This window comes from Perca fluviatilis, chromosome 18 (assembly GCF_010015445.1).
Source record: "Perca fluviatilis chromosome 18, GENO_Pfluv_1.0, whole genome shotgun sequence".
NCBI classification, from domain to species: Eukaryota; Metazoa; Chordata; class Actinopteri; order Perciformes; family Percidae; genus Perca; species Perca fluviatilis.
In genome coordinates this window covers 11,221,358-11,242,855 of record NC_053129.1, presented here as the reverse complement: position 1 = coordinate 11,242,855, position 21,498 = coordinate 11,221,358, and the positions used below count along the sequence as shown (strand labels likewise).

General features: G+C 41.8%; 1 long non-coding RNA gene across 1 annotated transcript in view; it reads right to left on the bottom strand.

Moving 5' to 3' along the window:
- The window catches only part of LOC120547013, a 39,198-nt gene extending 17,968 nt beyond the window's left edge, over window positions 1-21,230 (bottom strand). Inside the window, exon 1 of the long non-coding RNA XR_005637013.1 lies at window positions 20,737-21,230. This is a non-coding gene — a long non-coding RNA (uncharacterized LOC120547013). The remainder of the gene's footprint in view (window positions 1-20,736) is intronic.
- Window positions 21,231-21,498: the final 268 nt, after the last annotated feature.

The window sequence follows — 21,498 nt, the reverse complement described above, 5'->3', positions numbered from 1 at the left end:
GTTTTTAAAATCATCTCCTTAAGCCCCTTCTTCACTTTAAAAAAAACCCTATTTTTAAATAATATCAGACAAAACATTCAAAGCCCAATGATAAGAGCAGAAAAAAATGAACACCCTGTTTGATGGAATAAATACCCGGCGCTAAATGGCACATAATGAATAAATAATCATTACTTCTATATTGTATAAATATTAGTTACTATTTTCGTTTCTCGATACCATAGCCACAAGTAGCTACTGAGTTCTTTAGGATTTATTAACCCTTGTGTGTTGTTCGGGAATGTTGGACCAGTTTTCAATGTTTGCTAAAAGAAAAAAGTATGCCATATGGCCTTGGCTCAATTTCTGTGACGAACATAAAAAATAACTTATTTTCAATGACTGCACACAGTACATAACTATTACATTTGAGGTGTCTACTGGACCCGAGTGTATTTAATTGTAGGTGCTATGAAACTATGTTGTCTTTCTGCACCTGCAATTCCCACACAAAGTTACAAAATTGTTACATTTCAAGCACTTTCACCTTCAATAAACAAGCACCAATAATGACCAAAAACCTTTTTTATAATTGAATTTCCTTGTTTTGTCACAAAAAACAAAAATGATCATTCACAGGGGTAAATGGCAAATATGAACCATAAATGACCTCATTAGTAATTAAGTAAAGTTAACATCTGTTAAGTATTTTTACATAAATTGTTATGGCTGTATTGATGTAAAAGCCTAATAATGTGGTGGGTCCACCAGACCCGGGAACATTGGCTGTGTAACAAAAATATGAACACCACACAAGGGTTAAGCAAGTCAGCAGTGTTTTCTACCACTCAATACTCACTTTTGGTAGTGGCTAAGGATTTTGTTGATTGTCGTGTAAGTGATAACAATTCAAAACTAAGTGATTACATTACAGTTAGTGGTCCTCGTGTTTGCTGTCCTACTGCAGGGCTCCAGACTAACTTTTTGCCTTGGTTGCACTGGTGCACCTAACTTTTTTATTTAGGTGCACCAGCACAAAATTTAGGGGCACCCAAATTTTTCCTCGTGTCGCCATTAGTGCTGAATGGAGATACACGACATATAGCTCTGTATTTGTTTTTTTACAAAGTGGGCTAAATTTTAAGTCAAAGCCACTTTTCACAAGCTCTAGGATATATATAAAAAAAATCTCTCTCTATATCTATCTATCTATCTATATATATAGAGAGAGAGAGAGATTATATATATACATACACACATACATATATATATATACACATATACACAATCTCTCTCTCTCTCTCTCTCTCTCTCTCTCCCTCCCAGATAGCTCCGTTGGTAATTAGAGGTTCGACTCCGACCTGCAGCCCTTTCCTACATGTCATTCCCCCCTCTCTCTCCCCTTTCATGTCTTCAGCTTTCCTATCAAAATAAAGGCCGAAATCTTAAAAAATTTAAATAGAAAATCAGACAGAAAGACATAGGGAGACCGAGGGAGAGAGGGGGAGTGCGATGGACTGAAACGTATGCTACTCACAAAGTGACGGCTGACTCATTATGAATGGGTGCAGCACGGGTCGAATGCGCTTTGGCGGGTCAGCGGCGTTACACCCGTCTAGTGTAGGCTATGAAATGTCTGTATCGTCACTGCGCTGCATTTTTATGAACTATGATCCAGCTGGCTCCGTATTACACGCCATTACTCAACGAACTGAAGTTAGTTGCATTTAATAACTTCTGTGTTTTTCGCCGTGGCGGCCGCTATAAGAGGGAGTTACCAGCGGAGACACTGGTACCAATACAGGTTTCCCCTCCCATACTTAATATACAGCTGTGTTAATAATTAAAAATGTAAACAAATGTGGACCGGCGCCGCTGTGTCTCTCCATGTGTATAGGTGAGCCTGGTGAGTGAATGGGGGCGGGGCTGCGCGGAGGAGAGATCCAAACACAGGCACGGCTTTACAGAAGGAATGGGTCACGTAACGCAACATTAAACCATATCGATATAAACGACATTGCTTTGTTCGTGGAGAGGCAGCGGATATAGAGGACGTTAGGTGCACCGGTGCGAACCAGGAAAAATCGTAGTCGCACCCTTACAAATTTTGGTCGCATATGCGACCAAATTTGTCGCACTCTAGAGCCCTGTACTAGGAGACTGATGGAGGATTGATATCCGTTTGGTTTGGGCTGATGTAGGGCGGCTGTGGCTCAGGAGGTAGAGCCAGTGTCTCGTTTTTTGTTTCTACTCGTGTTAAATATGCTTTGGAGTGGTTAAAAAGGCACCTTTGATGGAGAGAGTAACAAAAGTTAATTACAATTACTGCAACTATTACTGTAGCTATTGAGTTATTAGTAATGTAATAGTAGGAATAAAAAGTAATGTCAATTTTTCAAGTGACGCAACTTGGAAACTTTGTGAATACATATCCATATTTGAAATGGTTAATAGTTTGTGTATGTGAATTCAATGCTTGAATTCACATACACAAACAAAACCAGCTGTGAAAGCGTCTTCACAATCTGCCAAAGTTACCTTGCATCACCACATCCTTTTTTCTTTTTTTTCCTCCCCCCTGGCACCCACAACAGCTCAAATTGCCTAGAGGAATGTTTATTTTCAGGCATCAGAGTGCAGGCCAGACAATGTCTGTCCTTTTCAAAAGGGTTTCAGGGATTGGCAGGGCCATGATCTCCTCTTCTTGCAGGTCTTTTGTGATTCCCTGGAGGGGCTGAGGCCAGGCGAGCTCCCTGGCGCCATTCTGCTCTTTCACCCAGTCAGCCTTCATTAGCCTCCACCGTAACATTCCTTTTGCTGGAGAGCCACAATTCTTGATGGACTGATCAACGCAGTCACACCAAAAGAAACCCCAAGTGGTTTACAAAAAATGAGTAGAGAGTAGTAAACTGCTATTAATGGATTTCTACTACTGGGTAATGGATACCACTCAGCTACAGCTACTGTAAGTGCAATGTTCCATTTAATCTACTTGAGGGGACACAAAAATAAGTACTAATCTGTAACATAAGCAATCTAACTTTAATGCTATTCAACTTTGGTTCCAATCCAACCACCTTCTACTGAATAAGAAAAAGTCATATAGCATACTGTTTCCTATCAGATCAGCTACATTGAACCAAGATAATCTTTCACTGAAATTTTTTGAGGATACTCCACTTGTACAAGTTGATGAACTTAAATATCTGGGCCTTTGGCTTGATTCAAAACTCTCCTTTAGGTATATTAATTCTGTTGTAAAAAAGATCAACTGTAATTTACGAATATTGTATCGCTCTATTAACTGCTTGACTCAAGTGATTAGGTTAAGAATTGTGTCAGTTAATATTTCCTATATTAGACTATGCAGAGGTTTATCAAAACACATCAGAATCAAATCTTAAACCATTAAATGTTCAATAATATATGCAGATTTGTGCTGAGATATCCTTTTACTACTCATCACTGTGTAATGTATGACTCACTTAAATTATCACCAAAAGCCAGAAGATAGTATCACTGGTACCAGATTATTTTTAAATGGCTGTACTCTGATTATCCTCCTTACCTGAAGGAATATTTAATTCCATACAGACCCAGCTATAGATTGAGACACATTGAATATCCCTTCTTCACAGTGCCAAACATCTATAAAGAGAGTGGTAGACGTACCTTTAAATTTAAAGCCCCTTCAGACTGGAATAGCCTGCCTGGGTCTCTAAGATCTGTCACTTCTTTGCACTCCTTCAAAACATCGGTCTTTACTTACGTGTATGCAAACTGTTGCTGTAAATGTTTTCCTCTAGTATAAATGGACTTTTTTATATATATCTAAATAGTTGGGATACTTGTTGTCCTTTTTTATTTATGTGTATACATGAGAGTATGGGTGCAGGTGTGCATATATATATATATATACTAAATGTTGTCATGCCTCCTAATATTGCAATTTGTATTATACATGAACTTGTTTTCAATAAGGAGTCGGTGGGGCGGGTAGGGTGGGCGAGACGGGATGAGGAAGAGCTTTAGCGAATGTGAATGTACATTGTGCTGTATTGTCCTTGTCTTATGTCTTGAGGACCCCCTCGAAAACGAGATGCTTCATCTCAAGGGGTTATCCTCTTAACAATTTCAATAAACAATAAACAATAAGTGAGTTAGGATTGGTTATTGAAAGCACCCAATTCATTTATCTGGCCAGTATTTTTATTAATTTAATTTCTTAGGGACCATGTGCAATTGTTAACATAAATGTTGCCATTTGATGCATTGTACCAGAGTTAGCCTTAGGCTAATTTCCATCTGCAGGCCCTTACTTAATGTATATCTAGCAGGTACTGGAATAAATACATTCCTTTTATACCACAACGAGATCTTTTGGAATGATGACAGCTAAGAAAATGTAATTTATTAAAACTTTATGTAACGTCAACATACCACCTACATTTTAACAGTGGTGACAAGAGTTACCACAGCCCAGAAATAAACATATGCCATGTTAAAGGTTCAGTATCTCATTTATATAACTTATGGTACCCCGATTGAAAGTATAACTAACAGTGACAGCTGTTTAGACTAACTGATGAATTACCATGTGTTGGAGTGGTGCTCGCGCCCTGAGGCCATCATTTCAGAATGTCTTCATACTGTAGCTCAATTGTCAGAAACTAGACTGTGGGGAACCGGGGGGCGGTAGTATGTGATTGCATGTACTGTAGGTATAGGTTTGTATACGCTTGTAATGATAATTATATATTATGCATGTTTGTTACATCTAATATGCTAACAAAATAATAAGTACATTTAAAGTGATGGTTCGGAGTAATTTCACCCTATGGTCCTTTGCTCCATGACCTCGAGCCAAACACCCCCCCAAGAAGCTTTTTTCAGCTGGGTCGAACATTGGGAGAGTTATCGTAGAGTAGCGTTATCAGCTGAATAGCTTAGCGCAGGGGCTAATGGACCCAGGTTTTTAGCTCGTAAATGACCCCACTAATAATGCCCGAAATGATACCAAACTTCTACACTAGTACAAATAGGTTATGTACTCATGAAACGATGGATTGGAAAGTTTGTAAGTACACCAGAAGTTTATGTAAATAACACTTGCCTGTTGTCTTCTCGTCTCTGCTGCTTTTGTTGCTGCTGTTGCCGGAAGTAAGACGAGTGCTTAGGGCCGTCTACAAATTACAACACCGAAAAGAGATACAAAAAAAATATTTATTCATTTAACTTCTCTTTTTTAATGTAAGTGCTGTAGTAGAACTAGCAGGAGACAAGTTATAATTGAGGTAAGTTTGGAGACATTACCTTATTTAATCATTAAATTAATAAATATTTTTGTTGTATCTCTTGTCGGTGTTGTAATTTGTAGACGGCCCTAAGCACTCAGTAGCAACAGCAGCAGCAGCAGCAGAGACGAGAAGCCAACAGGCAAGTGTTATTTACATACACTTCTGGTGTACTTACAAACTTTCCAATCCATCGTTTTATGAGTGCATACCCTATATGTACTAGTGTAGAAGTTTGGTATAATTTCGGGCATTATTAGTGGGGTAATTTACGAGATACAAACCTGGGTCCATTAGCCTCTGCGCTAAGCTATTCAGCTGATAACGCTACTCTACGCTAACTCTCCCAATGTTCGACCCAGCTGAAAAAAGCTTTTCGAAGTGTTTGGCTCGAGGTCATGGTGCAAAGGACCCTAGGGTGAAATTACTCCGAACCATCACTTTAAGTAAATTGGCCAAGATCTTGACCACCCTAGGTTCATGTAATAGACTGTCTTTGACACTAGTCAGCCCAGTATCCCCAGGAATTACGTTCATATTATTCAACACCAATCAAAGTTTTACGGCTAAATGCCAAGGGAAGGAAATGGCGGGCCCTTTATACAGCGAGGTCGAAAATAAGGGAGTGGAGGTTGGGGTGGTGGACGGGTGGGTACAGTAGCTTCGTGTGACGTCCATACAGATTGCATCCCATTACCGTGACCACGATCATTCCATAAACTTTGTTTTAGTTGTCTGACCTTATCTATGGTTTACTTGGCTATAGGGTGCATTAGCACGATCTGCATGTTTTAACATAAACAGGCTAATCTGTTTGATCTGTTCATTATACCTTCCTTTAATAAAAACACTAATGAAGCGCTCTAGAATTATGATCTGAGGCTTGCCATTGAATGGATCCTCATATATGCAAAAATGTAGGTTTTGGAAAAAGACAGTCAAGACAGACAAGGATGTAGACAGTCCATTCTAAGACATATTTAACAGTCTTTTGCTTCACTGGATATTACGATCTAGAACCCTTCCAACTAAATATAAAAAGCCACAGACACTTCACAATAGACATTTACTCCCAAACACCCCCGCCCTACTTTCTTTTCAAAATGACTTCTAATTATGGATTGGAATTTAATGTTATGCAACAAAAGCAATTTGTTTTTTCAGCTATCTTTTAGCCTTATCATAATCTCCAATACCTGTGATCAAAAACTGTAAATAAAACTAGAAAGACAATCTCATTGAACATTGCAATTATTCCAGAAGACGCATGGCTGAAGTGACACGCTTAGATCAATGCCAGCCAATGAAACGCATCAATAGTTTGTGCTAGTTCAGCACCGAGGCAGCTGATCAGTCATACTGATAGTAGAGGACCTCTGAACCTTAAATTCAACCGGTACTAGCCAAGTCAGGCAATGAAACTGAGCTCGCGCAACACTGTGATGTTATCAGGCAGACCTCAGCTGTGGAGCACACATTCATAACAGTTTGATTTACCAAGTCATTGGTGCTGCAGGCCAGTCAGTATACAGAGACAATCAAGTCATGTCCCTTTGAATCTCTGATGATGCCACTGTTAGTGTGTGCCATAAATCTCCCGCTATCCTTTAATGCAGAGGTTATTAAAGTCTGCCTTTCAACACGTTGTACTATACGGCTGGCATTAAAAAGGTTACTGTAAGTCAACCGTCTACATGCCATCCTCTGCAGTTAATGTGGTCTAAAGGCATATGTTGAGCGACACAGGACGAAAATGAAAAAAAGAAGATGACCACATTGTCAGGACGCTTTGAGGTAACAGATATATGAGAGGGTGAACGAAAAGCCCTGAGAGCAAAGCAGGGGATGAGCATTCATTGATCAGCCTCCCATAGGAAAAACTCCTGCAGGACTTGATTTTGCACTAGCATGCATTTTTGTTTTACATTGTTTTCCACAGCTATCAGAAAAGGAGTAGCAGAAAGAACGGGGCTTCCACTTGTTAAACCTTTGAAACTGAAGTAGGTTATTATCTTTCAAGAAGGCTGAAGATAAAAAAGGGTTTCATACTGATTTCTGTCAACAAACGTGTCTTGTTTTTCTCAGCTGCTCTTTTCTTCCGAGCTTGACATGCAGTCCTGCATAAAATGTGCTGTACGATATGTGCTTACCTGCGGTGGTAACCTAACCTAGCATTACTTCCAACTAGTGGCTGTGTTAGTTAGACAATGAATTAGCAGTAAATGGGAGGGTGGCAAGACGTATCTGCCAGAGCGAATGAAACGGGCTGGCAGATTCGTCTGGCTTCCAGGTAACTCTGTAGCAGCCATACTGCATTCATTTCAATGCAAATGCTAGATTATAGAACTGCACAGGCAAAAAAGTAATGTCCAGCACTGGGGTTCCCAGGATATCTCTCCACTGCAGAAAACTACTGATCCAGCTGGTATAAAGAATCTGTCTGCATAGGTATTGGCTTCACCTTAATTCACTTGTTGGGGGGGTGGGGTTCATGGTTTGAATGAAAGAACATCCGTCAGCCAACACACGCACACACGACTCAACACCCCCCCTTGCAGAGAGGCACAGGTTGTCTCCACCAAGAAAAGAAAAACAAACACATCCAATGCTAATCAAATGAATCTATTTAAGTGCATTTCTGCCCTCCTATCCATCAGCTGGCTCTGTCCAAACAGCAGCCGATAACGCTGCGCGGTGCACATTGAGGCAGAGCCTAGCACTGACACGCCGTGGTTCGCCCATTTCACGCCTGCCCAGTTCAGGGGCTAATGAGTGCAGTTAGCATCTCACAAGTGGGCCAGCGCAGGAATCGAACATCATTAATTCCAGCGCGATTCATTTTGTAACCAAATCACTGATCAAAGTCCATTTGAGCTGGCTCTAATAGGTCTGATGGGAAAAAATTGATGCCCTGATGACGGGCCTCTGCATCTCAGTAAACAAATGATGTGCATTCCATGTGTGTCTGCATCCTTGATTAAATGCAATGATTATATGCAAGGTTCAATATCATCTTCCATTTGGGAATGACACGATTACTCTCCTTCTGTGATTGGCTTAAAAACTGTAACTGAATGTAATGGTTTCACGTCGTCTGATGCACACACTGGATCTACCACTGAGCATGGTATAGTCAAAATTCATACCGTATTGAAAATTCATATCGGTGTAGTTTCTATACCGTTTATAGGGTCCACCCCTACCTTGTGGGGTATTTCTATCTATCTTTTGTCACCAACTGTCAATCAATTAAATATTGAGCCTTGCATGCCTTACACATTTGCATCCCCACCCTCCGCAGTTGGCAGGAATGTGTATTGTGTCGCCCACATGCTTGTCATTGTTCGAATTGCAGGTAAAACCTAAAACACCTTTCCACATACACAATTATTTAAAAAAAGGAAAAAGAAAAAAAAAGGATAGATGGAAAATTCTGGCTATATTTTTCTTAGCATTGCAATTTTTTTTTAGCCAGGGCTCTTATTTTTATTTTAAAAGATTATTTTTGGGGCATTTTAGGCCTATATTTGTATAGGACAGCTGAAGACATGAAGGGGGAGAGAGATGGGGAATGACATGCAGCAAAGGGACGTAGGTCGGAGTCGAACTCGCGGCCGCTGTGTCGAGGAGTAAACCTCTATATATGGGTGCGCTCTAACAGGTGAGCTAACCAGGCGCCCAGGCAGGGCTCTTATTTTTTTTCTTATTTTCACCATCCTCCCGGAACCGTCCCAAAATACAATCTAAGTCGCCCCAAAAATAAATGTGGACCGTCCCGTATTTAAAATCAGTTTTTCTACATTATTAGTTAAAATAATACAAAGTGAAAATAAAAAAATATAAAAAAATTATTATATGATCAATCATTAACTTTTTTTTTCCTCTCTTTTTTTCTTAAAAACCGAGTTTGCAACATCAGGGGTGTTCTTTCTTAAGAAGAAGTAGGCCCTTTCGGGGGTCCTGTGTAAAACTTGTTTTGCATAGCCCTGCTACCTGCGGTTTCTAAAAGTTGGAGAAGCTGCTGGACAATATGCACCTGTAATGGGGGGGGGGGATGTGCAGCATGTTGCCAAGGATTATTTAGGATGAAGAGATCTAGCAATAACTGTAAATTACCATTAAACAGGCTAACGTTAGCTAGCCTGCGTCTGCTTTCCCGGGTTTGTTTGTTTGTTTGTTTGTTTGTTTGTTTGTGTGTGTGCGTCCAGGCGTTTTAGTTGTCAATGAGGTTTAATAAGAACTGTGCAGTCAGTTTAATTTTCATCACCGTTCATTGTAACGTTAGGGGTTTTTTTGTTTTCTTTCAACCATCGTCCCAAAATGTATTTCCATCGTCCCATGACCCTTTTTTCTCCGGCCCCAGGACGACCGGAGGCCCTTAGGCTCGAGCCCTGTTTATAGCATGCTCAATTTGATATATTATGTGATTGCAAACTTAGTGCTAATGTACCAGTTACATCTCCTTTGATTTCATTGAATCAAATGAGTGTTTTTGTTTTTTTTAGCATAGCTGCTTCATTAGGCCAATTTAAATGCCATAAAACAGTGACAATGCATATTTCCTCCATCCTTTCATGTTTGAGGAACAGATGGACAACAGACATATCATTTAAAAAAATAAATAAATAAATAAATAAAATAGAAAGAAATCATTGCAGCCAGGACAACAAAAGAATGGCATTACAGCACTAAATTGCCAATGTGCAAAATTAACCTTTACAACGTGCATTTACAAAGCATTTTCTCTCCGAAGTACAACATCAACTCAGCATCGGTGCAGCAAGAATGCCGCCGTGACATTCTTCGGGTCTCGTACAATGGCTGCATGTGTTTCTCCTAGTCCCAGCCTTACGCATTTTCCAAGTTCATTGATGTGTACGTCCTGTTGCCTGTCTGAGATGACAGAGATGGCACAGCGCCCGCGCTGCATTCCAATGGCCATTAATTGAGTACCTGCCCGTCAGCTCGTCCCTGATTGATGACATAATTAGAGACGGGCCTGTTTGATGGAGATGCCTGGCAAACTCCTCTGTCTGCTGGCCTTTGTGTGGATGTGAGGCCCAGGTCCCGGGAGCTTTTGGTCTTGAACGCTAACCTTGTCTCCGCACGTGAAGGAGTATGCCTTTTATGTGCCTGTGTGTCGCGTGCGTGCGTGCGTGGACGTGTGTGGATAGCGCTCGCCCGGTCCTGCTCCCCTTAACAATGAGCACAGCTTCAAGCTTGGGGAAGCTGATTAAATTAAAGTGCCTCACAGGCAATCATGCCAAGGTCAAAGAGATGCTGTGCAAACTGCTTCTGGCGCCAACTTTCCCCGGTGTGTGGAGACGCTTATCGGCAGATGTGTGGGGTTTTAGGCCCAGGAGTGGCTCAACAGTCGCGGAACGTGGAAAATTGAATTGTCACTGTTGATTTGGCCGCTTGTATATCAGGAAGAAAATTAGCTTTCAACAATAGCAACAATAATATGAGGTGCCAGGGCCTGTGCTGTGTACCACAAAGCTCCTGCCTGCTCGTGTCTCTGTCACGCAGATTCGGGTGGCCGTTTTTTTCCAGGTGAGCAGAAACTCTTGTGATTACCATCTCAGCTAACGTACCATTTACAATATTTAATGAATGCAGATGCTTCCGTGCGGGGCACGAGGGGTCACTGGAGGGTTTAATGAGTATAAAATGAGGTGCGTCATATACCGTGGCCTTCACAGTCACCAGAGCTCGACCCAATTAAAAACACCTACCTGAGAGCGATGTGCCAGACAAAAAAACAAAACAAACAGATGACACACATTCCTTTTAGAAGAATGAAGTTTATCCATTCAGTAGACTTAACCTAGGTTTATGGCAGCCGCGGTGTGTCCCCGGCGCGAGGGGCGCGCGCCATAAAAGGACGTCACCGACGGCTGTCGTTTCCAGCGCGAAAGCCCCGCGAGCTGTAGCGGCGCGTGGTCATGCCCCTCTGGATTTTTGTAACCACGCGCACACTGCGCTTTCAGTTCGACGCGGTCGGCTGGGACGATCCGGTTCGTCTGTACAAACGTCTGTGTGATTCTCCATGTACAGACCACAGGGAGTCAAACAGCCTGAAATGTGTGTTCGGAGAGAGCCACCACACTGGGAGAAGAAGAAACATTTTGCTGGATGGTGTGGGAAAAACATGAGCGATCGTTTTATCAAAGCTAAGAGTCACGTTAATGGTTAGAGTAGATAAAGGTAATGTTTCGCGGTACGTCTGTGTTTTAACCATAGACAGTATATAAACTGGACCAACAGATCCCGTGTCTCTGGACGGAGACCAGTGAAGGATATTAGAAGCCCTTTTCCGGTGAGCGCTGAGTGTTACTGCGCAGCCTCCAACTGAGAGAGACGACGTAGATGTGACGTGAGCAACCTGTCTGAAAGTTGGAAGTCTTCTGGTAGCTGTGCCAGGAGAAATCTCAATCATTCCAAATCTTGCAGAGACGGAGAGCGTAGGTATATGTAAGAAGATAACATAGGCACAGGCTAATTATTGCTAACTAAAATGCTAGTTAACATTAGTAATTAAACCTAAACAGCTCATGTAAGTCGAAACTGCCTGCGAGCTTCTCCTGTACTATACGGTAATTCCTCTACTATGTGACTAATCGTTAGCCTATTTTTACAAAAACTAACGAAAAAATAACGTGAGATACAAGGTAATGGAGCCTTTTATACATTGTCGTGTTTCTTTAGAAATAAACAATGGACAAGTAGAGTCTTTAAACGCTTCAGATGTAAAGTTATTCGCTGTCAAGTGACGTAAACATGAACGGCAGTCAATGGAATGCTAACGGGAGGTGATCGCTTTGTAGCATCAAAATGGCGCCATAGGAGGTTCGAGTTCTGAAGCGAAGGTTACCCCCTTGGTTTTAACATGGCTGTGTTTACTACTGTTGCCAGGCAGCCTGATTTCCTTCTCCCCCTATATGGAACTCTGGTGGAACTGCAACAAGTTCAGAAGCCGGTAGTAACGAGGAGTGGAACTTCTTCCTATATTAGAAATTATTTGGTGTTACCTTTTTTGTTACCTTTTTATTTGGTGTTACCTTTAGTATATGGGAGCTGTACCACTTTTAATTTGGGTATGAAATTTGGACCAAAAAGCATGGAATATCAAGTGTTTAACAGGTTAAAAGGGCTATAAAAATTTATTATTTTAATACAAATTTGTATTTTTCTTAGCCTATTTATTGTTTCATTTATTTCATTTGTACTGTTGAGCAGAGCAAAAATGTATATTTTGAAAAGATTACTTTTTGTTATTTAATTTTCTAAAATAATGTATTTTTTTTTAAAGTACTGCATATTTTGTTTATACATGTCTTTTCATGCTCATTTAACTTTTTATCTTTAAGATGAAAAATACACATTTCAAAATTGTTGTATTTTGTGCATTTTCCTTGATAATCAAGCAAGCCGACTCATGATACCATTATATCGCAACCGTAGTCACAGTTTTGTAAATCGCAATATGACATTTTCTTCAAATCGTGCGGCCCTAGAAATCATACAGCACAGCTGTAAATCTGCCTAGGAGGAGGACATACTCACAAATTAAGTGTCTGCTGGAGAAGGGCACTAGGCGGGGAGGCCACCAAAAGCTCCGAAGCATCCTTGAAGGGTGCTACACGGTTCCCTGGTAAGATCTGAGAGGGCACATACAACAACCGTTTTCTGGTCCGATGAGACATCTGATTATAGTGTACTGAGGGACTGATTTGCCAAGGCTTTTGCGTCTGTTTTTCCAGATGCACATGTGATGCATTTTGCCCCCAAAACCCGTGCTGTATTCATCAAGGAGACGGGAGGGTCGCACAAATAACCGGAGACATGTTTACAGAGGAGGATTATGAATTTACTGAGGTCCAGCCATTTGCAACCATCAGTTTTGCGGGAAATATGATCTGCCTGTGAAGAAGAGGCATAAACACAGCGCAGATGGGATTTACAAGCTTGCAGTGGTGGAAATAAACATGCATTAAATATAGGCTTGTATAGAACTTAAACCGGATTATTAGAAACTTGAAGCAAATAGGCTTTTATTAATGAACGCCATATCTTATTACTGTTACGCTAACAAATAGGGGACAGGGAATTGTGGTTTGCGTTTATCAAACTTGAATTTAAAAAAACTTAAGCATCGGTCGAATCACTACAGACTGAAACTAAACTTCTCTTTCTTCTGGTAAGGCTCGGCTGCATTTGCCTCGGTATTGACATTAATATCAACACCACCTCCGCCTTCTCCGCTCTGCTGGACCAGCTGCTCTCTGTCTCTCTCTCCTCTGGTTGCAGTGCTTTCTGTAGGATTTGTGTTACATTTTTGCTCCCTGTTCAGATGCACCAATCAGGGTTGGGGGATTGGGGGGGGGGGGGTTGTTAACTGTGTGTCAATCACTGCTCATGCACACGCATTCATTCTCCCTTGTGGGGGGAGGGGCTTAGGAGACCGTTTTGGGCTTTAGCAGAAAGGGGGGAGGGACTGAGAAGTTGTCGATGTTAAAAAATGGGAATAGACAAGAATTAATGGGAATAAACTGGATATTTTTAATATTGCTTGTTATAATACTGCTAGTCTATAACAGGGAACTTAAATTTGGTTGAAAAAAAAACCCATCTTGCAGCATAATCTTTGTTAAAACAACCTGATTTAATGCAACATCAGTTGAATGTCCTCCCTATATTCGTCAATGACATGCACGCACGCAGTAATCTGCATAGGCTACTACATACTTGCCAACATTTAGTTTTTAAAATATGGGAGTTTTTTATTTATTTTTTTCATGTGTGTTTTTATTGTATAGCCCACTAACCATAGTAAATCAAAATTACAATGATAAAAAAATTCCCTAGCTAAACTTGCCATGGAAACACCTTTCCTCAGGCTCTAGTAAATATTTCATTGTGTTATGATTTCCCTTCCGAGTGATCCCATAGAAATGGCACCTTTAAAACTGCTCTTTTGTGCTTTCCTTTGCTGCAAAAACACCATTTACTATAGTTTGGTAGTAGCCGCATCGTGCTGTGGGGGGGGCGGGAGGGGGGAATGTCTCTGCAGCAGGCCCTGGACGACTTGTAAGAGAAAAGATCAATTGAACTGAGTGAAATGCAGAGAAGTCTTTGCGGCGAGTGTGCAAGAGAATTTTTTGAGAGGATAAACAACAAAAAGCCAAAGCCACACAGGAAGGAGTTTGGAAACAACAAAAGTCACTGTCCCGAAGCAGCCAAGTCCAGACCTCAATCAAATCCAGAATTTGCGGCTGGACACGAGACACACTGTTCATTACTGTGCATTGTGCAACTTCACAGAGCTTTGGCAAAGAAAATGGGGGGGGAAGCTGCAGACATGTGAACTGAGACGGACCTCTCCACACACACACACACACACACACACACACACACACACACACACACACACACACACACACACACACACACACACACACACACACACACACACACACACACACACACACACACACACACACACACACACACACACACACACGCCAAAAAGGTGCCTTGACTAAGTAAGTATTGGCCAGAAGTGGGTGAATCACGCAATCACTCGTTATGCGTTTTATCCTTGGTCTTAACTACGGATCAATAATATTTCGAGATTTCTTTTCACTGCGAGTTTTTCTTCATTCATCCTAAAAACGCCTTCATTACGCCCACCGTGAGTCAACATTGGAAACCGGGGTTAGGGCCGGAAGTGGCGCCGGGTAGCACGGGCTTCCCTCCCCCTCTTCAACAGAGCTCAACAGAGACCGCTCACTTTTTTGAACAGATCTGGTACCCAAAGTGTATCCCCCCCCATTCAATATCGCCACTGACGTTTAAGAAAATGTTTCTAGAAAAGAGTTGTAAGCCTGGAACCGACCAAAGCAGCTACGAGATCAACCGGGACCCCAGAACACATTTGATTCAACTCGAGAACATTTTTGAAAACTGCTAAAAAACAGGCAAGGGGTAAACGATCCCAACCAATCAGAGACGTCGCTGTTAGGCTTAGGATTGTGGGAAGGGTAGTACTTCTTCATGACATTGTGAATAAAACAAGGTTTTTCATAAAACAAGGTTGATATTGACATTTCCGTACGGACTTCTGGCTTCCACGGGGGCGTAAACTTTTGACTCACAACCTCGTAGCTCATGGTACAGACCGATCTCGTGAAGTGGCGTATGCATGACACGCCAATTCGTACGCCATTATTGGCGGGTCATCAAGGCGCATACTCACTTTTTAGCACGTTTATCAACGCCATTTGGCCTCCACTGACCTACATTTTTGCGTGTGGATTTACGCCGTAGCGAGTAGTATGAGAGGGCGAAAATCCGCCCAGGGAGGTTGGTCGGGGTGGAGGACGGGTCAGACACAGGACTTTCACCCAGGAGCCCGGGGATCGTGTCCCGTGTGGCACGTTTCCTAAACACAACCGTTACTTGTAGAAAGTGGCGTGTATGCTTACGTCCCCTGTATACAGCAGTAGACATACACGCGGATAGCTCAAAATGCGTACAGGTAACACGCCACTTGGCTTTAGGAAAGTGGGCGTGTATGTTTACTAGAGGTGTTGAAATTAATCAAATAATCGATGCATCGAATCGTGGACATGGACGACGCTGCATCGATAGGGCGATAAGGCTCATAATCGATTATTTCTGTTTACAATTTAATGTAGGCCCAACAACATTTCTGTTTACATATTCTGTTATGTTTTGCACATTCAGGAAGTGCCATGTGCTCAGTGCTGTAGTTTTATGTATCCAATTTATTTAGTATTAGAGCACTGCGGAATGTTTGGTTTTTGAAGCTTGAAAATCGATGAATATTAATATCCTACATGGCTTTAATAGAAAAATGTGTTTGATCGCATCGTGATATCGAATTGAATCGCTGACATGATAATTGGAATCGACTCGGGAGATCAGTGAATATTCACACCTCTGATGTTTACGCGAAGTCATGATGTCACGTTGCATGGTAAGTCTACCTCGGATGGTTTAGACATTATGGCTAATAATCAAAATCCTTATGGAGAAAATGAAATGGGATTTACACTTCCGGAACCACACTGTTGAGCTCTATATACAGTACCCTGCTTATAAAAAAGCTAGGCATTTTAATAACCGTGGAATTCCTTCCACTCCACTAATAACACTCCCCAACGTAATGTCACTTTAATAACAAGCCATTCCTTGGGCAGTTCGCCACTTTTCACAGAATAATTGAGGTGCTAAAGCGCTGGAGTACAGTTTGTTTACTTGTTCACAGATGAACAACATCATCACCGCGTGTTAAGACTAAACAGATGAGTGAGAAACAGAGAGACAGCGGTGAGCCTGACAAAAAGAATAAAGCGTAGACGGAGCTGAATGAGTGATAGCCAATCAGCATCTGCTTATATTCCTCCGTGTGTTATTTTTTTTTTCTCGGGGATGTCTGTGGCTAATGACTCACCATTGGAGAGCCTCAACGTCCCATGGAGAAATTCAGATTTGCAGGCCAAGCTTGAGCGCTATCAGATGGTTGTGTCTGAACGCCACGGCGTCTGCAGCATATGCTTAATTGGCAGTTTGAGCCTCTGCTCTGGCTCTGTCTGCGTTCCAAATCATTAACGTGTAATGTGCGCGGCGGACCCGGGGCCCGTAAGAACCATCCCTACCCCCGCCGTAACATTTAAAAACAGCTTTGAGCCACACTTTTCCCCAGCTGTGCGACAAAAAGAAAAAAAAAAAAAAAAAAAAAAAAAAAAAAGGGCTTCTGCTTTTTGTCTCGGGGTGGACTCCTCCTCAGTCTCGCTGTTTCAACTGTCACCACCTCTTCGCCGTGGCCCTTTTCTCTGCACTTTTCTCGTGGGATCTCGCTCCCGTTGAGGCCAACGGCTGGTTTTTGTCTCTGCTACTTACACTACTTACAGCGAGAGAAGGAGGGGGGGGGGAAGCGAGACAGTGAGAGTTGTTAACAGCTTGTTAAACACGTCGGTTTAATTCAACACCGCGCTCGCCCCCTATGCTGATCTTAAACGCAACGTTCCATCTTCTCTAATGCACTCGCTTTTAGGGTCCAGATGTAGACAAATCAATTCATACTGGTCTCGCTTTCCCTTGCTCTCGGTGGATGTGCGAGACTCTAATGAGCTCCCAATTTAGACTCAAGTGTTTGTTTGAGACTGCAAGAATGTGTTCCTTGTATAAAAAAAATAAAAAATGATGTAGTACAGGTTCAGCGAGGAGACATGAAACTGGAAACCAGAGTTCAAGAAAATGAGACAGACAGGCACTTGGATTTTTTAACAAGTCAAAAAAAAAAATAGTCTCGGCAATGACTTCTATGTTGTCAGCAGGTAGTTGAAGAGTAATGGAAGCGGCAGTAGATTTCCTGTTTATTTCTTGCAGCCAAGGACAGAACTAAACGATTAAAATGACGAATTTTTCTTGGGAGAACAGCACTACATAACACACACACACACACACACACACACACACACACACACACACACACACACCAAATCATGTGAAGAGTTTAGAGCTCATTAGAAACTATTACAAACTCCAGGACCAAGAAGACAACAATTACATGACAGTAAATGAACAGAGCTAGTCTTTAGCATACAGAATGACATCAATATTTTTTACCAAGGAATCACCTAAATATTTTCTGTTCATAGGGTACACCTGACGGCAACTACATCACATCAGTGTCCAGCAAAACAGACCGAAAGCAGAAAATACATGTCACGTACTTCTTCACAGATGGAATAAATGTCAGACAGACTGACTGACATGAGATGTGGTGTGTATTAGGACAAGAAAACTCAATGCTATCGAATCTGGGGCTGTTACTAGTTGACTTAAAAAACAGTGAGAAAAAAACCCACCTAGAACTGGGAAATTTGCCTTAATCCTTTTCCTATTTAAAGTTTTTTTTCTCCATTCAAAACACAAGAGAAAATAAAGAGTTTACTTGCAAAACTTACTGAGCTAAATAAGTTTTCACGATCACATTTCGATTAATTGCACATCCCTAATCGAATCACAATACTTCTAGAATCGCAATACAAAACTAAAATTGGCACCCACGTATCGTGAAATAATCGAATCGGGGCCAGATGAATATCATCTCAGCCATATTAAAAAATGAGTCGCACTCTGTGGTTACTTTTCTTACGTGCGTTAGCCATCTCTTTCATGGATTCAATTATGGCAAATGACCAGAATTTTAAAACTCACATTAACAGGTTGAATCCTGTAACTGCAACGTTTTGCACATTACCCTGTGATTGGAATCGCAATGTGGAGCAGCTAACGCACAACATAACAAGAGTGCTCAAATCAGAGATTACAGACAAGTTACAGCAATGGCTACCGATATCCGGGCCAGGCTGGTTTAACTACCCCTGTGGCCCTTGGAATTCAAGTGATATAATGAACCATATGTAGTGGCCCTTGACTATATTGCCCCAATTAAATGAATGTTAAGTGACAACCCCCCTGAATGTTCCGGCGCTGTAAATGCAGAGAAATAAATTGGGCTTAAATGTCTTCTTTTGGTACAATTTGCAGCAAAAGATCAAAAAGGACACGGATTTCTTACTAAAAAATGAATTCTAATTTCCGTCTGACTATAAATGAATGCACATCAAAAGCTATTTTCCAGTGTTACATCAGCTGCAGATGATAACCGGGCAACACACAAACACTCACAGCAGTATTTCTATCACAAATGGGAGACTATTTTTTGCTCCTGAAAGCTTTGTTCTGAGCCTGTAGTACAACAAACTTTACTTTCACTAAAAAAGGAGGGGGATTTATGACTTTGGCCCAAAGAGTGCAGCTGTGAACAAGGACTCCTGGGGTACGTCCCAGGTTCTCCAATTGCATCGGTAGGTACGTCCCATGACCCGTGAGACACGAGGAAGGGAAGCAAGTCAGGGAAACATGAGCTGCTTCTCACTTCACTTCAATTGCATCCCCGACTCCTCCACTTGCCTGCCTTCCTCGGGAACTCTGTGAGGAGATCGTGGGAGGAGAGAGGCATCGAGCAGTTAGGAGTGTTCCAGATGAGCCGCGCCTCGCCTGTAAAGTGGACGAGAGCTGGCGGCGGCAGCAGCAGCAGGGGGGCGGTGACAAAAAGCTTCGGTCAAAAAGCTGTCAAAATGCTCTACATGCGATCTGTTGCTGATGTTAAAGCGACACTAGAGAACTGTTCCCGCTTCGGTCCCCCTACAGGTTGGAAGTGGAATTGTCCATTATATCACATTATGCAAGTTTGCCAGATCGGGTAGCGGATGTGTAGTTCGAATGAACTGGACAATTCCGCTTCCAACCTGTAGGGCACATGTGTCAAACTCACGGCCCGCAGGCCAAATCCGGCCCCTCGCAAATTCTGATCCGGCCCGCATATCAATTTAGGTTCACAATCAATTTTGGCCCACCTAGTTGTGCGCCGAACCAAAAACATGGGAAACTGTTTTTCAACTTGTTATTACGTGACACTCAAAGCAGAATTTGCCAAATTTGCCGACTCTGACTCAGAAATTCCCCCAGAACCAGAGAGTTTGCATATTCCGGCTGTGAAAGAGCTTATTGGGAGTCGGCTGTGTGGTAGCGTAGTTAGAAAATGTAATCATTGTTCTGCTTGATTTGCTAAATTCTAGGATGGCTTTGGAACTTTTTTGCTCACTTTTTCAGGGCTTCATGTGGACCAAACTGTAAGTGAGCAACTAGTCGAACAAGCCTATTAATTCGTCAGCTGTACGGGCGGAGCCGGCAACCCTTTCAGCTGCACAGTTTCTGGGAAGGCTGCTCTCATGTTTCCTCGGCTATAGCTCCTCGATGATCCTTCCTCGATGCTCGCTCCTCGGGGTAGAAATAAGAGCTTTGAGACGGCATTCACCAAGCAGGGACAGAACCACTTCTGGTTCAGCCGAGGCGCTAGCAAATAAGGTACATGGGACGTACTCAAGGAGACTTCACAGCCCTCACACACTTCCAACAGCTCGAGGATTTCTCTTAGCTATATGAACGTGTGTAGCACCCCAACACTTACGCCTAAGTTGCAATAACTAACTGTAGAGTGAAATGGTGAGGTGTTTGGGTTCGGATTCTTAAGGTAGCTACCACGAAGTTGACCTATTTTTGGTATTTTTTTATTCATTTTTTTAAATGCACAAATAATATTTAACTTTAGTATGAATGAACAACAAAAATAAAAATTAGACCGTTTAAATAACCAAAATGCATCTTCAAAAAAAATTACACAAAATGGCCCTTAACTAAAATTTGTCAATAAATTATTTGATTGAAAAACAGAACATCTCTCTCTCTCTCTCTCTCTCTCTCTCTCTCTCTCTCTCTCTCTCTCTCTAACAAACAAACATGTCGGTGCGGACGACATAATATTTATCCTCTGTAAGGTAAAACACAGAAAGTCTTAACTCACAGTTAGGCGTCAGTCCGGGAAACACAGTTCAAGTCCGAAAGATGAAACGAGACAGCGAAGTCCTCAGCAGCAGGAAACACACCATCCTCTCCGGTCCGAAATGGCGTCCTCTGGTTCAGCAACCAACCGACGTCAGCTTCAGCTTAGCCAGACACACGAAAACAAACTTTTGCCCTTAACGTTAATCAACTGCATTAAACAAGAATTGTGCATTATTGTCCACCGCTACAGCTTTGTCTGTTAACTTCCATGTTAGCCAAGCTAGCTAGCTTTGCTATCCTAGTGTTCTCAATATTTCTCCCAGCTCCATGTTGTCTTCTCCCCGTTTGCGTATCTTCTTTATTATTCTTCTTTATTTAATGGCGTGCTACCGACCAACTTTTGGGTGTATGCCCATGGACAGTATATAAACATAAACGGTATGCCGCCGCCACCTTTCTTTCATGGTTTCTTTGGGTCTCGTCTCTCTGCTGCGTCACGTTATTCCCGCCCTCACTCGTTCTCTACCTACCTACAACCAATTACCACAGGTTACACTGACTGATACCAAAAGTAACCAATCAACATAAAACCCTCCAAAATAAAAGCCCAATCCGTTTATTTATTTAGTTTACACCACTGTTCGCCTTCAATATTAAGCTATTTATAACTTTTTATTTGAACATCTTATTACACTATTTACATCATTTCTAATTTAAATGAGCCTAAATTTAAATGATCTTCACCTCTCGCTTAACCATTTTTATTTCTCTATTAAACTAA